The following is a 12,219-nucleotide window of genomic DNA, read 5'->3' as shown; positions in this document are numbered from 1 at the left end:
GACTTGGGTGTCTCAGGAACTCTGGTAACAACGTAACTCTTGCTAATCCTCTTTAAACACAGTGGAGTTGGGTTCCTCCATGTCCCTAAGTGCTAAATCTGAAGACCTTATGTTTCAATGACACTTCCCTGAATACCTGCCCTAATTCTTAAAATAAAAATCAGTAGTTGAAAATCAAGTTTAAGTTTGCTGCCTGGCCTTGAACACTTCCAGGGATAGGGAATCCAGTGCCTCACCACTCTCACAGAAAAGAGCCTTGTTACAATATCCAACCTAAACCTACTCTCAGTTTGAAGCCATTCCCCCTTGTCCTTTCACTACACGTCCTTGTAAATGGTCTCTCTTCATGTTTCTTGTTGGCTCCCTTCAGGTATTGGAAGGCCACAATTAGGTCACCCTGAAGGTTCTCTTCTCCAGGCTGAACAATCCCATTTAAGTGCTTCCAGTAGTTAACGTCCTTTAAGAACTACAGCTACATCACCAGTACAACAAGAGTTCTTCCAGCTTTCTTTGAGAGTCAGTAGAAGGCATCAGTGGAGGAAATCTCCAACACCTGCAAAAAAACTGCATTGCTGCTTATGGAAGCAGGGGCTGGGCTCAGGAAATGAGGACTGGAAATCAGTGCAATGTCTCAGAACTGGCAGAATTTGAGTGTCACAATGATGGTATTTCAACAAAGGACAGAAAAAATGCACTATAAGGTTGAATGAGACAAGGTGACCCAAAAAAGTGAGCAAATTTCATGATGGGAAAACAGTGGAACTATTTCTAATGATCCTTTAGCTTAGTCTCCAATTCTATTTATATGTTTTAAGGCACCGTAAATATTTTTATCAGCACTCAGGACACAAAGAGAGCTTTCCAGTTTCTATATAAAGAAGTCATTTTGGACAGATCAAAACAATAAAGGCACAGGACTCCTGGATGACAGATGCCAGGATGTTAGTAACCATAAGTGGTTTTCAAATATGGCCCCATCACCATCCCCCACAGTAGCCCTTTCAAGTGGGAATTACAAATTGCTTACTTGGAGAGGAAATTTCAAACAGGCCACTTATCAAAAAGTGCCAAATAAACCTGTCATTGGGATAGAAGTTACAAACCATTCCTAAACTCTGCAGACATTTCCTGAGCCTGTGAACTCTGATCTTGGCTTCTAATAAACATGACATCAGCTCCCCAGTACTGCAGACACAAGACACATGACCCACCACTATGTTATCACTTCCTCTGCAGTTTCTTCAGGATCTGCTCTCAAACACAACATCAATAGAAGACTTTCTGCTCATTTCAAAATTGGTTTTGGATCAGGTCCTTGAAGGGAGGGCAGAACAAGCACAGCATGGAACCAGTGTGTGAGCTGTAAATATTGTTGCAGGTATCCACTTAAAAGCAGTCCTGAATCTGAGACTTGAGGAGTTTTCCAGGTATTGAGTTAGTGAGTGGGTTAAGACAGTACTCCTGTTCCTGTCAAAGACTCATTAACTGCTCACCTCACCTCCAAGAAATATAGCAGAGGCTTTAAAAGCCCTGATAAAGCAGGTATGTACTGGATGGCCACTGAATAACATCTCAAAACACGCTATGAATGACAATACAACAGAAGATTCCAAATACTGGAATGACAGTTACCTTAATTTCCAGAGGAATTCCAGGGAAAATTAATTACAGCTCTATGATTTACACTTTCTATGTAGGCACTTCCTTCTAAGTTTTTGTTTCTGAAATCAACCTTGGAAAAATATATTTTAAGTAAAAGTTACCATTTATCTCTGTGCTGGAAACCTGAGACCCTTATCTGATATACCAAACTAAAGAGACCATGCACTGAATAAGCCAAAATCCCAATAAATACAGAACTGTGGCTCTTGTGAAAGTAACTTAAAAAAACATATTATCAAAATACAATCTTTACAAATAAGGTATTTGTAAAGATTGTGGGATATTCACCTAGAAATGGAGCATCTCCTCTACTCTCATCTAAAGGACAGGCACTTCCTTCATACTTGGGTATTTCCAAAAAATTTCCAGATCAAACATAAGTCAGGGCTGGCAGGGTATACTGTACAACACTAAAAACTTCTGTTTACAAATCCTCATGATTAACATATGAAACTTGCTAGAAAAGACATCTTCAAAAGCCAGTAGGAATCCACACAAATGGAAAATTACAGTAGATGCAGATCTCAGAAGCTGTCCAGGGGTCAGGGAGAACAACTGCCCACTTTTCCTTTCTGCATTTTCCCTCTTTCATCCTCATCAGTTCAGAACCTGCAATTCCTAAAACTACATAAGTCCTGCAGCTCTGTAGGAGTCAGAAAGGAGAGTTCCCTGCTCCAGGGTGTGACCTTACCATCAACACCTCTAGTCAAGTTTAGAGCCATTGCCCATAAAGAACATTCTTGAACACAGCTGTTCCAGTATCCTCAAGTCATAGTGGCCTTGGCATGTGGCTCCTCTGCCAGGTACAATGCAAATGTTTCACTCCTGTCACGGCAGGAACATGAGCAGGAGCTTGCTCCAGGTAATGGATGAACAAGGAGGCACATCTGTGGCTATCACAGTATAGCAGGTCCTTGGGAACCTGCAAAGTTCAAAGCTTCTCTGGATCCTGCTGTAGGTAAGGGGAAGCTACTCCCATCTCCTGAAATGGACATGAAATATTTGAGTTTCAGGTTGGTGGATTTCACTTCAAGGACTTATATCAGGAAGAAGATTAAAAAAATTAACAGACAGCACAAGATCCCTGACCCTGCATGCACTGACAGTCAAAAGCAATTGTCCAGTTTATATTGTCTCACAGAATCACAGAATTTGGTTTGGGTTGGAAGGGACTCTAAAGAGGATCTATTTTCAGCTCCCTGTATGGGCAGGGACACCTCGCACTAGATGAGGTTGCACGTTTCAAGCTGTGGAAGTGCATGGATCTCCCCAGCACTAAGGAGGACCAGATACTCTGTACCAACATCACAGATCAGCAGCACTTTAGCAGGAGAGCAAAGAGCACATGAGGATCCTGACTGCCGGGGAGGGAGGAAGCTGGAGTCAGGTTAGTCAGAAGGCAAAGCTGTGCTCTGACCAAGGGAGCCAAGTGATGTTTAATGAGCAGGAAAAATTCAGTGCTTTGGGTTTAATGACTCATGGAGCATGCAGCACCTCCTACCAACGTGCTGTGGCATTCATGCCCAGGAGGAAGCGTGTCAGCTACTGAGTCACGCAGCATTGCCTGCCGCCAACCCAAATACAAACCATGTCCAGCCCTGTTCAGTCCTGACATTACTGTAGCCCAGGGTTAAGCTCATCTCCCAAGAGCTTTCTAAAATAAAAACCTTTCTGGTTATAAACAAAATACAATTTCCAAACCCAGGCTACTGGGACTGTGCTTGGAAGCCCAGCAATTTCCCTGCACACACGTTCAGCCTTCCAACATCAAAGCGGCTGCAATCCAACCTGCTGAAGCTAGCCTGATTTCCCACTTGGGAGTAAACTTTAACATAGGAGTGGGACTTGTGTTTTTACACTACTGACCTACATTTGAGAATCCCTGGAGGTAATTTTGTCCAGCCCACAAAAAGGAGGGACTACAAAGCCAGCTATATTGAGTTATTATGCAGTAGAGAGCACACAGCTGCACTGAACAAAACCAGCCTGTGACACGAGGAGCAAACAAAAGCTATGATGTTCCACACAGGAAAAACTAATACATCTCAGCCAACAAAAGAAGAGACTTTTAATCAACTTGCTCTCATTGAGTGCAGAGATAATTAAATCACAGAAACAACCACATTAGTGTAATCCGTTTAGAAGAATCCACATACAGAGACAAAGGATTTTTCAAGCTCCATTTAAAATGCATTACTCTTCCCTTGTTAACTGCACTTACGTGTTTCTTTTGGAGAAAAGAAGACCCTGACTCCAATCCAGTTTAATCAAATCCTTGAAAGACTACCACAACTCTTGATCCAATCCTCCAGATATTTTGTATTTTATTTCTTTCTTCTATTCATGTAGTCACTCCTGAATGTCACCATCCACTTCATCAAGGTATACCTCCCTTCCTTTCAGCTGCACAGTAAAGACTGACAATAGAACTTGATTGCATTGAAGGGCTTAAATTTCAACTAAAAAGCCAAAGTGAAAAATAAAAAATGAAGCTAGACAGAAATTATTTGTAAGAATGAGCAGCTATCTGTATCATATCATGAGGGATCTGCACTGCTTGAACTGCAGTACTCTAGCCAAAACAACAACCCACCTTTCCAGTGTCAGACAAGGTAAAAGTTACTCATGGTTTGATCCATGAAGGTCCAGCAAGAGTCAAACCAAGCCAACCACAAAGGAACACCTTAAACAGAACCACTCATATCCAGAAATTAAGCATCTGTTGAAGTGTTTTTCCAAAGTGATCCTGATGCCTCAGGTTTTAGCTTTTATATTTTTCAGATTCTGGGTTGTTTTGGTGTTTAGTTCTGAGCTTTATATTAAGGAATGGTGAGCTCTCCTCACAAAGTAGGGAGAAAAAACAATTCCTTCTCTAGCTGGGGACTAAGGACAAATGATCCAGATCTCAGGCCTAAGAGGAGAAACAACGTGGGCTGAAGAGAGAAAAACAAGAAGGATGGGACTTCATGACCTAAAGCTATAACTGACAATTAACTCCAATATGCAAATGGCCCAAAACTTAAAAAAGTGAGAGACCCCGTGACCAGTTGTCCATTTTGTGACCATTTTGGGCTCACCTGGAGTGTAGCCCTGGCTGGGCCCTTGTACTGCCCAAGGTGGATCCATTAAGGCCTTTTAATAAATCCCTACTTTATTCTTTAACTCCGTCTAGTCTCAGTTCTAGGGTAGCCTTCACAAGGCATCAATCTAGAATATATAATCTTACCCTTAGGAACAAGGGCTCATGTTAAGAGGAATTCAGGCTAGGAAGGGAGAACACACTGGGGGTGCCCCTTGAGGGGTACCTGAACATGTTACAGGTGCTCAGAGCAGGGTTCCTCTCACAGAAACCCTGCACACACCTGCCTGATAGAGATAGTGAGATGTGACAGGAAGGGGGAGACTTCCATGTGAAGGAAACTGGCAGGAATAGCACCAGCAGGCTTGTAAAAGCCCAAAGAGAGATTGACACCACTGTCAACTTCTTTTGCCATTAACAAATTCCACACAAAATCTCAAAATTACATAGACCTGACACCACCACATCCTCAAACTCTCCTAATATCTGTACAGCTCAGATGCACCAGTTCTAATCCCAGAATCTTCTCCCAGCAATTTAAGGCCTCTGATGAGGATAGGTTTTATATGAGTAACAAGAAATGCCTTTTAAATAGATAATGTTCCAGACAGACTTCAGCTAGGGGGTTAAAAATATTTTTTTTAACTACCTAGAAGTTAGAACTACAGAAGAAACTGCATGTCTGCTGCTCTTTGCTTTTCCTGGGGAGAAAAAAAAAAAAAAAAAAGAGTATATTACAATATATCATCACCTCAGTTTTTTATTATTATTTCAGTGGAAGATCTTTTCTCCCAGATATCATCTTTATACTAAAGAAAGTTGACTAGTCACACTATTTTGTGAACATGCAATAGCCAATAATAGCTTATAAAATCCTGAATATGATGATGCCAAGCACAGGGCTTGTGACAGAAACCTCCAGTGCTTGCTGAGCCCAAAACAGTAACCTGGGAGGAAATATTAATTGCACACCTTCATGCAGAGGCAGAAACACCATGATGGATCACACTTTATCATAAGGTAAGCACAAGCAGGAAACTCAGACAGGAAGAAGAACCATTTCAGAGAGTCCAACATAGGAAGGGTGTCCCCTGCCCTAAGAATTAATCATGCAAATGTGTCTGTAAGGGGGTTTTACCCTAAGTGTGCCTTTTACACCCCCAGTATCAGGAGGCACAGCACAAGCTCTCATCACCTTGGAGGACCGAGAGGGCCACCAGGTGTCCCCCGTGCCGCAGTCCCCGCTGTTCCCGGGGCTGCAGTGGCACCTGCTGGTCACTCACAGGCAGGATTGTTACCCGTGTCCCACGTGGCACGAGAGCTTCTCACGCCTCTTGCACAACTGTTTTCTCTCCGCTGCTCTTCCCGGTTATTATTATTTATTTTTGCTGCGGTTGCGGTGCTTTGGAGACTTTACAGCAACAGCAGCTCCAGGTGCCTGTCACCCGTGGAGATGTAAAACCTCCGAAGGTGAAAGTACCACTACAGCCAGCCTGTGATCAGTCTGGAGCCCACCAGCAGCAGAGCCGTGCCTTTGGATGTCTGGCATAGCTGGGCTTCTGGGAAAGTCCACGACATCAATTATTTCCAGCTCCTGACCCGGGACATTCGGCGCTCCCTTGGTATTTCAGATGACCACATCTTGCAATGTTTGATCTCTTCAGTCCGCAGACAGATCTGCATGCATGAGTGACAGGATGTGATTCAGCCACAGGTAGAGAGGAAAAAGGTGAACACCTCAATGAGATTTGTATGTAGTGTGTCAGGACAAGGGAGAAGTTTGCCTTTAGGGAGTTTCTCTTTTATCAGTGCTCAGCTCTAACTGCAAAGCAACAATAAACACAGCCCAGCTTTGAGGAAAAGCAGTTAAAGGATCATATGCAAGTATCCAACTCTTGCTTGGTCTTACAAAGACATCAGAGTTTCCTTCTGTCACAGCAAGTAAAATAATGACTGGTCCTTCAGCAAGCACAGGCAAGAAACACAACATTGTGTCAGAGCCAGAAAAGAAGAGATGAAATAACACCACTAACATAACAACTGCTGTTTCAGGCATCTTCAGAGACTGCTCCCTTTTAAAGAAATATTTAAAGCAGTACTTCAAGGATTGAAAACATCACCAGTTTTTAAGGATCTGCACCCTGACAAGACTCTTCTCTTCCTTAAATTAGTTTTTAAACAATCAGTAAAATATTTGCTAATGGGTTTGGAACACACCTGAATCTGTATCGTGAGGTTTTCCTCACTGTTCTCAAAGTCTAGCCTGGCTTTTAAAGAGGAAGCTCTAAGAAACATGAATTAACCCAAGGGTAACAATGAAACTGTAAGAGCTGACAATCCAGCTAGAGACTGGAAAGGGTGGGGGAGTGAGAAAGAATAAACAGGGGGAAAATCCCTACCCTTAGGCACATGAATCTGCAACATGATTTTTCAGAGTGTTAATTACACTACACCTTTCACAAGGCACATGCCTTAGGGGAACTCCAGGTGCTGCTCAGCCTCTGGAAAATGCTGATTTAGGTGCAGGAATAGACACAGGGAAGTCTTATTTAAAGTTTCTATATTTAAAAGGCTAGGTCTAGCACAAAAAAAAAATTAAAGTGTATTTGCACATTTGGATGGAAATCCAAGTTTAGCAACACAGCATTTGCATTGCTTTTCATTCAGGAAAGTTGCACAACCCCCTTTCACAGCAGAATCCCAAGTTTGCTCATTCATTGCACAATTCAGACAGTGCTGCCTTTCTCCTTCTCACCGAGTTAGCTGTGGGGAGCAGGGAAGAGCTGTTCCCTCAAACCTAATCCAGCCCCACGTGTCTCATCCAGCCCCAGGGCACACTTGTGTGGCCCATGCAGAGGGAGAATCCTGGCAGCAACAGCTCTGCTCTCTCCAGGGCTGTGGCCCAAAGGTCAGGAGACAGCAGAAGCAGCACAGTGGAAGCCAGCAAAGATCCCACCTGCACCAGAGGTCCTGGTGGTCCCTGAGGGAGCAGCATTTGGCTGCACTCAGGGCTGACCCAGGGCTGAGGGCTGGAGTAGGGAACACCTGTACAACTCTGTCTCAGCCACCTGTGGCTCACAAACAGCTGATTTAAAACAGAGCCACTATGCAATCTCCAGCCATCCTGCTGTTCCTGGGAATGGAGTGGGGCCACTTCTACATTCTCTTACTCTCTTACTGCCTCCCAGTTCAGTTTTGGTCTCCTCAGGGCAAAAGACTATCTTTAGTTCATCTGCACAGACACAGAACTTTCAGTTTCATTTAGATCATGTAAGTACAACTGTTTCACTTAAAGCATCTAAAAAGGATGAAGAATGATTTAGGGTACTATTAATATGAGCAATTTTAAACTGAAGAGGTCAAACAAAGGTGAGTCTATTTATCTTAAAAGCTCCCATCCAAATAGCCTCAATCCAGCATCAGATAATATCTCAGAGTGTCACTCCAGCTGAGAACCAGTATCCTAAAGAAAATAACAGCATGTAATCAGACAATAATTTTGAACCCAGCCTTTCTCATTCCTATTTTGGAAAGGATAGTACCAATTCCATGTTAGATTTTGGGACTCTTCCTTCACTTGGTCCTACAGCTGAGATTACAATTGCAAGACATTCCCATCAGACATGATAGAATCCACAAGAAACACCCAACAAGGAATGCAGACTCAACCCACTGGCCACCATTCGATGTAATGCTGTCTCTCATAGTCTTTAACTTTTATGTACACAGTCAGGCATTAACAACTTTTAACTCATAAATTTTACAACCTCACAGCAGGTGCTTGGGCTCCAAGGGTAGAAAAGGAAAATGTATTTCCTTTAATTAACCATGCAGATACATATTTAGGAGGAAAATTTTCAAGATTAGCTTGGTACCATCTCTCTGTAGCCCTGACTTGCAAGAAGACAGAAAAGGTAACATTACACCATGTAATAGATTTGACAACCAAGCCACACTTTTTTAAAAAGCCTAAAAGACAGTCTAAACCACCATATGTTTTTTGCTCTGTTTTGCAACCACCAGACTGAGGGAAGGTAAAAAGGCTGAATAGTAGGATGAATTCATCCTTGGTCATGAAAAACAGTTCTGTTTGCAACTCTAGCTTTTCAAAGCTTCATTACTTCAGCTGAAAGCAGCATGAGAGAGGTCTGTGTCACCAATCAGCTGTCTGGGGAACATGCTCACTGTTATGGTCCTTTTTGGGCAGTTCCTCCTGAGTCTGCTCTGATCCCTTCCTCTCACCCTTCTCAGTTCCCCCTAGGGAAGGGGGTTTTGGTAGCAATGTTAAATGATTCACCCTCTGCACCAGGCAGGGAAGTATTTCACTATGTGGTGCTTTTCATGAGCCAGCCAGAGACAGAAAGCAGACTTTAAAAACCCCCAGAAGTCCCAACACCCAGAGGGTGGGAACAGAGACACCCTTAGTGAGCCTGACTCATTATGGGTCAGTGCTGTCTGTTCTGTGCCCAGGGGCACCCCAGTGCATCAGCCTCAGACCCCAGTTCAGATCTGCAACAGCAGCTTCAACTCTTCTAAACCAAGAGATTGAGAGGCTTTTATTGTTCCTCTTAATCCAGGTACCACTTACAAGATTTAGATTTTTCTCTTACAGGAACTGAATTTTTCCAAAGCTTCAGATATTTAGATAATGGCATTTGCTGTCACCAACCAGCAGTACAGCCAAGGGATACCAAAAGATAAAGTGTTGCCACCTCCCACTTGTGGACATTTATCAGAGTGCAGATTTTCAACGTGAAGACCCTGTGTGGTACAGATCAGCTTTTCTCAAGAGCTTTGTCAGTAGTGCCTGGTGCTCATGCCAGGGTTTGCATTGATTAATTTCTTTGTCAGTGATGGGGGGGACACAGACACACTTTACTTCTTTGCCTACAAGTGGAATATACTTTTATTTAGCACAACAAAAACCATCTGTCTACCGAGCATAGATTTCAGAAATCACATCACAAAATAACAAGTTTTCCATCGTGGGAGAGGGCACCACTCTTTTACATCTCCCCTCCTTAGCTTTGATGTCAGTACATGAAGATGTCCACTGACCAGCTACAGGATATGAGAACACAACACTGACATTCTCTGCTCAGCCTTAGTCCTCACCTGCAATTTAAGCCCTCAGTACAACCACCAACAGTAGCTTCTTCAAGGCTTTAGTAAACTTACATGTGCCAGGAACTTGCAGAAACATTCAAGTATTATACAAACTTTTTTATATAACTTCTCCTATGCTGAGAACTTAACCAACTGCCCTCCTAACTCTTGGCAGTCCCACAAGTAATTCCTTGTTAAAACTGAAGTTAATGAGTGTCTAAAGAGATCTGGGAGAAATGCAGCACTTGCAAGAAGTCGCTGCTGTTCCCCATCCCCCTGTGGTTCTGCTCTAGATCCACTTTTGCCACAGCCTGGCAAACCCCAAGTGCTGCTTTGGGAGAAGGAGGAAGCAGTACAGCTATTGTATGGAAATGCAGAGAATCTAAGTAAGGCAAGTTCAAGAGGAATGGGAATTTGGAAAACACATGCATCCACAAATTGGGGTCAGCCCACCAAAAATTAAATACTGAGCATTTTTTTTTTCCTATAGTTAAGGAAAAATAATAACAGAAATAAAGAGGCATATGAAAAAAGAGAAGACATTCCTCCAGACAGTGCATTTTCTGACAAGAGCATTAACACAATTGAGCCAGTCTTACATGAGTACATCATCGCCTGGTGATAATTTATAACACTGGCCTAAGAAAAGCTTTTATAAGTATTTTGGAAGAAAAAATATACATTTTACCAAAAAATCAGTATTTATTATTTTGTCTTTATCGTGCTACTTCCTTATGCTCCCAAAAACATATATTTGTCTACAAAGACACTCTCAGCTATAGGTGTTTAGTAGACCCTTTGCAAAAGGAATGAAGCTCTAAACAGATCACATTCAGCCTTAGCTGAGTAACCCCAAGAATAAATTATCACTACCTATATCCAGCAAACTTTATTCCTGACTAAAGGAGGCTTTTATGATATAAACTGTTAAGAAGCTACAAATGCAGGTTCCATTTCCTGTCCTTTCCCATGGGAACTCTGGAAGAGAAAAGTTATTACTAAATTACAGTTTTCCCCACTCACCTCTCACAGGATGAGGGTATTACAGGTCTTCAAATCTGATTTCCTCAGCCCCTTGAGAGATGACTGAAAATGAAAACACTGCCTCCAAAGCATTCCCTAATTTGCAACTCCTCAGATGTAAACCATCACTGCCTCAGATGCTGGGGGTTTGATCAGTGTCAACTGAAAACCCACCTATTTTCTTGCAACACTTTATGTTAGATTCACAGAGAGCTTACCCCACCTCTTTGTCTTCTTTTTTCCAGATCATTTTTTCTTCATCCAGCAAGTGCATTTTCCTCTCCAAGGAATCTGGCAGATAGGTGACAGATTTTTCCAGCAGCCCAGATGGAACATGAGCCCTATCCCTCTTGGCACAGCAGGACTAGGCTGACATCAAACTCTACAGTCTCTTCTCTCAAGTTAGTTGTTCACAGGCAACTGGGAAGGGAAATAATGCTTACACTTAGAAGAGGTCAGAATTGGGACCAGCCTGGAGATAAACATCAATGTTTATTGACTGGCCTGGCAACCTTCTTTGCTTTTATTGATTATCTCCCAAGCACCATTTTTCCCAATTTGATCAAGAGCTTGTGATTTTGCTTTATTTGTTTAGAGAACAAAACCCAAGAATATGTTCCTGAGGTCACAGCAGCAGCAGGCTTGGTTGTTCACCAACCGACTCACACCTGAATTTTACATTACCGCATGGTCCATAAAAATTTATTTGCTCATCTGCAGAGGTATTTTTATTTAAATAATAATAAACAGGTAGCTTACCCAACTGTCCTACAAAGCGCTAACAAGACACCATGTCAAGCCAGTGCCAAGGAGCAGCAAAAGCAGAGTTACTCCACATGGCCCCAAGAATAAAATGCCCCTCAGCCTGAGCTTAAGTAGAATGCCTGAAATTGGTCCCAGCTGGGTCTGGCTGGGGTGATTAAAGGCCTCTGTGTGCCCTCAGGTGATAGAAGGTCCTGAAAGTCTTCATGAGCTTTGGAGTGCCTGTCTCCAAGGATGTCTGATATGACAAGTGCATGCATAGACAATCTAAAGAGATAAGCATCATCAGAGCAGCTCAGGGAGCAAGCCTAGGGGAGCAAATATCCTGTGATACTATCTGTGGTTTGACAACTTCACAGCTGCACAGTTCTCATGAGAGTAACTATTTGCTGCCCATAGTGTGTCAAAGATTCATACTTTGTATCTCTGCAGTATTTTTCCAGGATATGAGTTTTATCTGAAAGAATTTTTTCCTTTATTCTCTCTGTTTCTCTTTTCTGTCATTGATATGGTTTTTCCACTGTGCTTTACCTCATCACTGTACCACCGTGTAAGTCAAAAGTTTAAGGCAAGAAAGACTTTCTGTG

General features: G+C 42.6%; 1 long non-coding RNA gene across 1 annotated transcript in view; it reads right to left on the bottom strand.

Moving 5' to 3' along the window:
- LOC140683772 (uncharacterized) overlaps positions 1–12,219 on the bottom strand; it is an 88,659-nt gene that overhangs the window by 75,586 nt on the left and 854 nt on the right. The window contains exon 2 of the long non-coding RNA XR_012055223.1: positions 11,094–11,290. This is a non-coding gene — a long non-coding RNA (uncharacterized lncRNA). The remainder of the gene's footprint in view (positions 1–11,093; positions 11,291–12,219) is intronic.

Source organism: Taeniopygia guttata, chromosome 3 (assembly GCF_048771995.1).
Source record: "Taeniopygia guttata chromosome 3, bTaeGut7.mat, whole genome shotgun sequence".
Taxonomy (NCBI): Eukaryota; Metazoa; Chordata; class Aves; order Passeriformes; family Estrildidae; genus Taeniopygia; species Taeniopygia guttata.
Note: the sequence above shows the minus strand (reverse complement) of the source record. Positions and strands in the feature narration are given on the sequence as shown.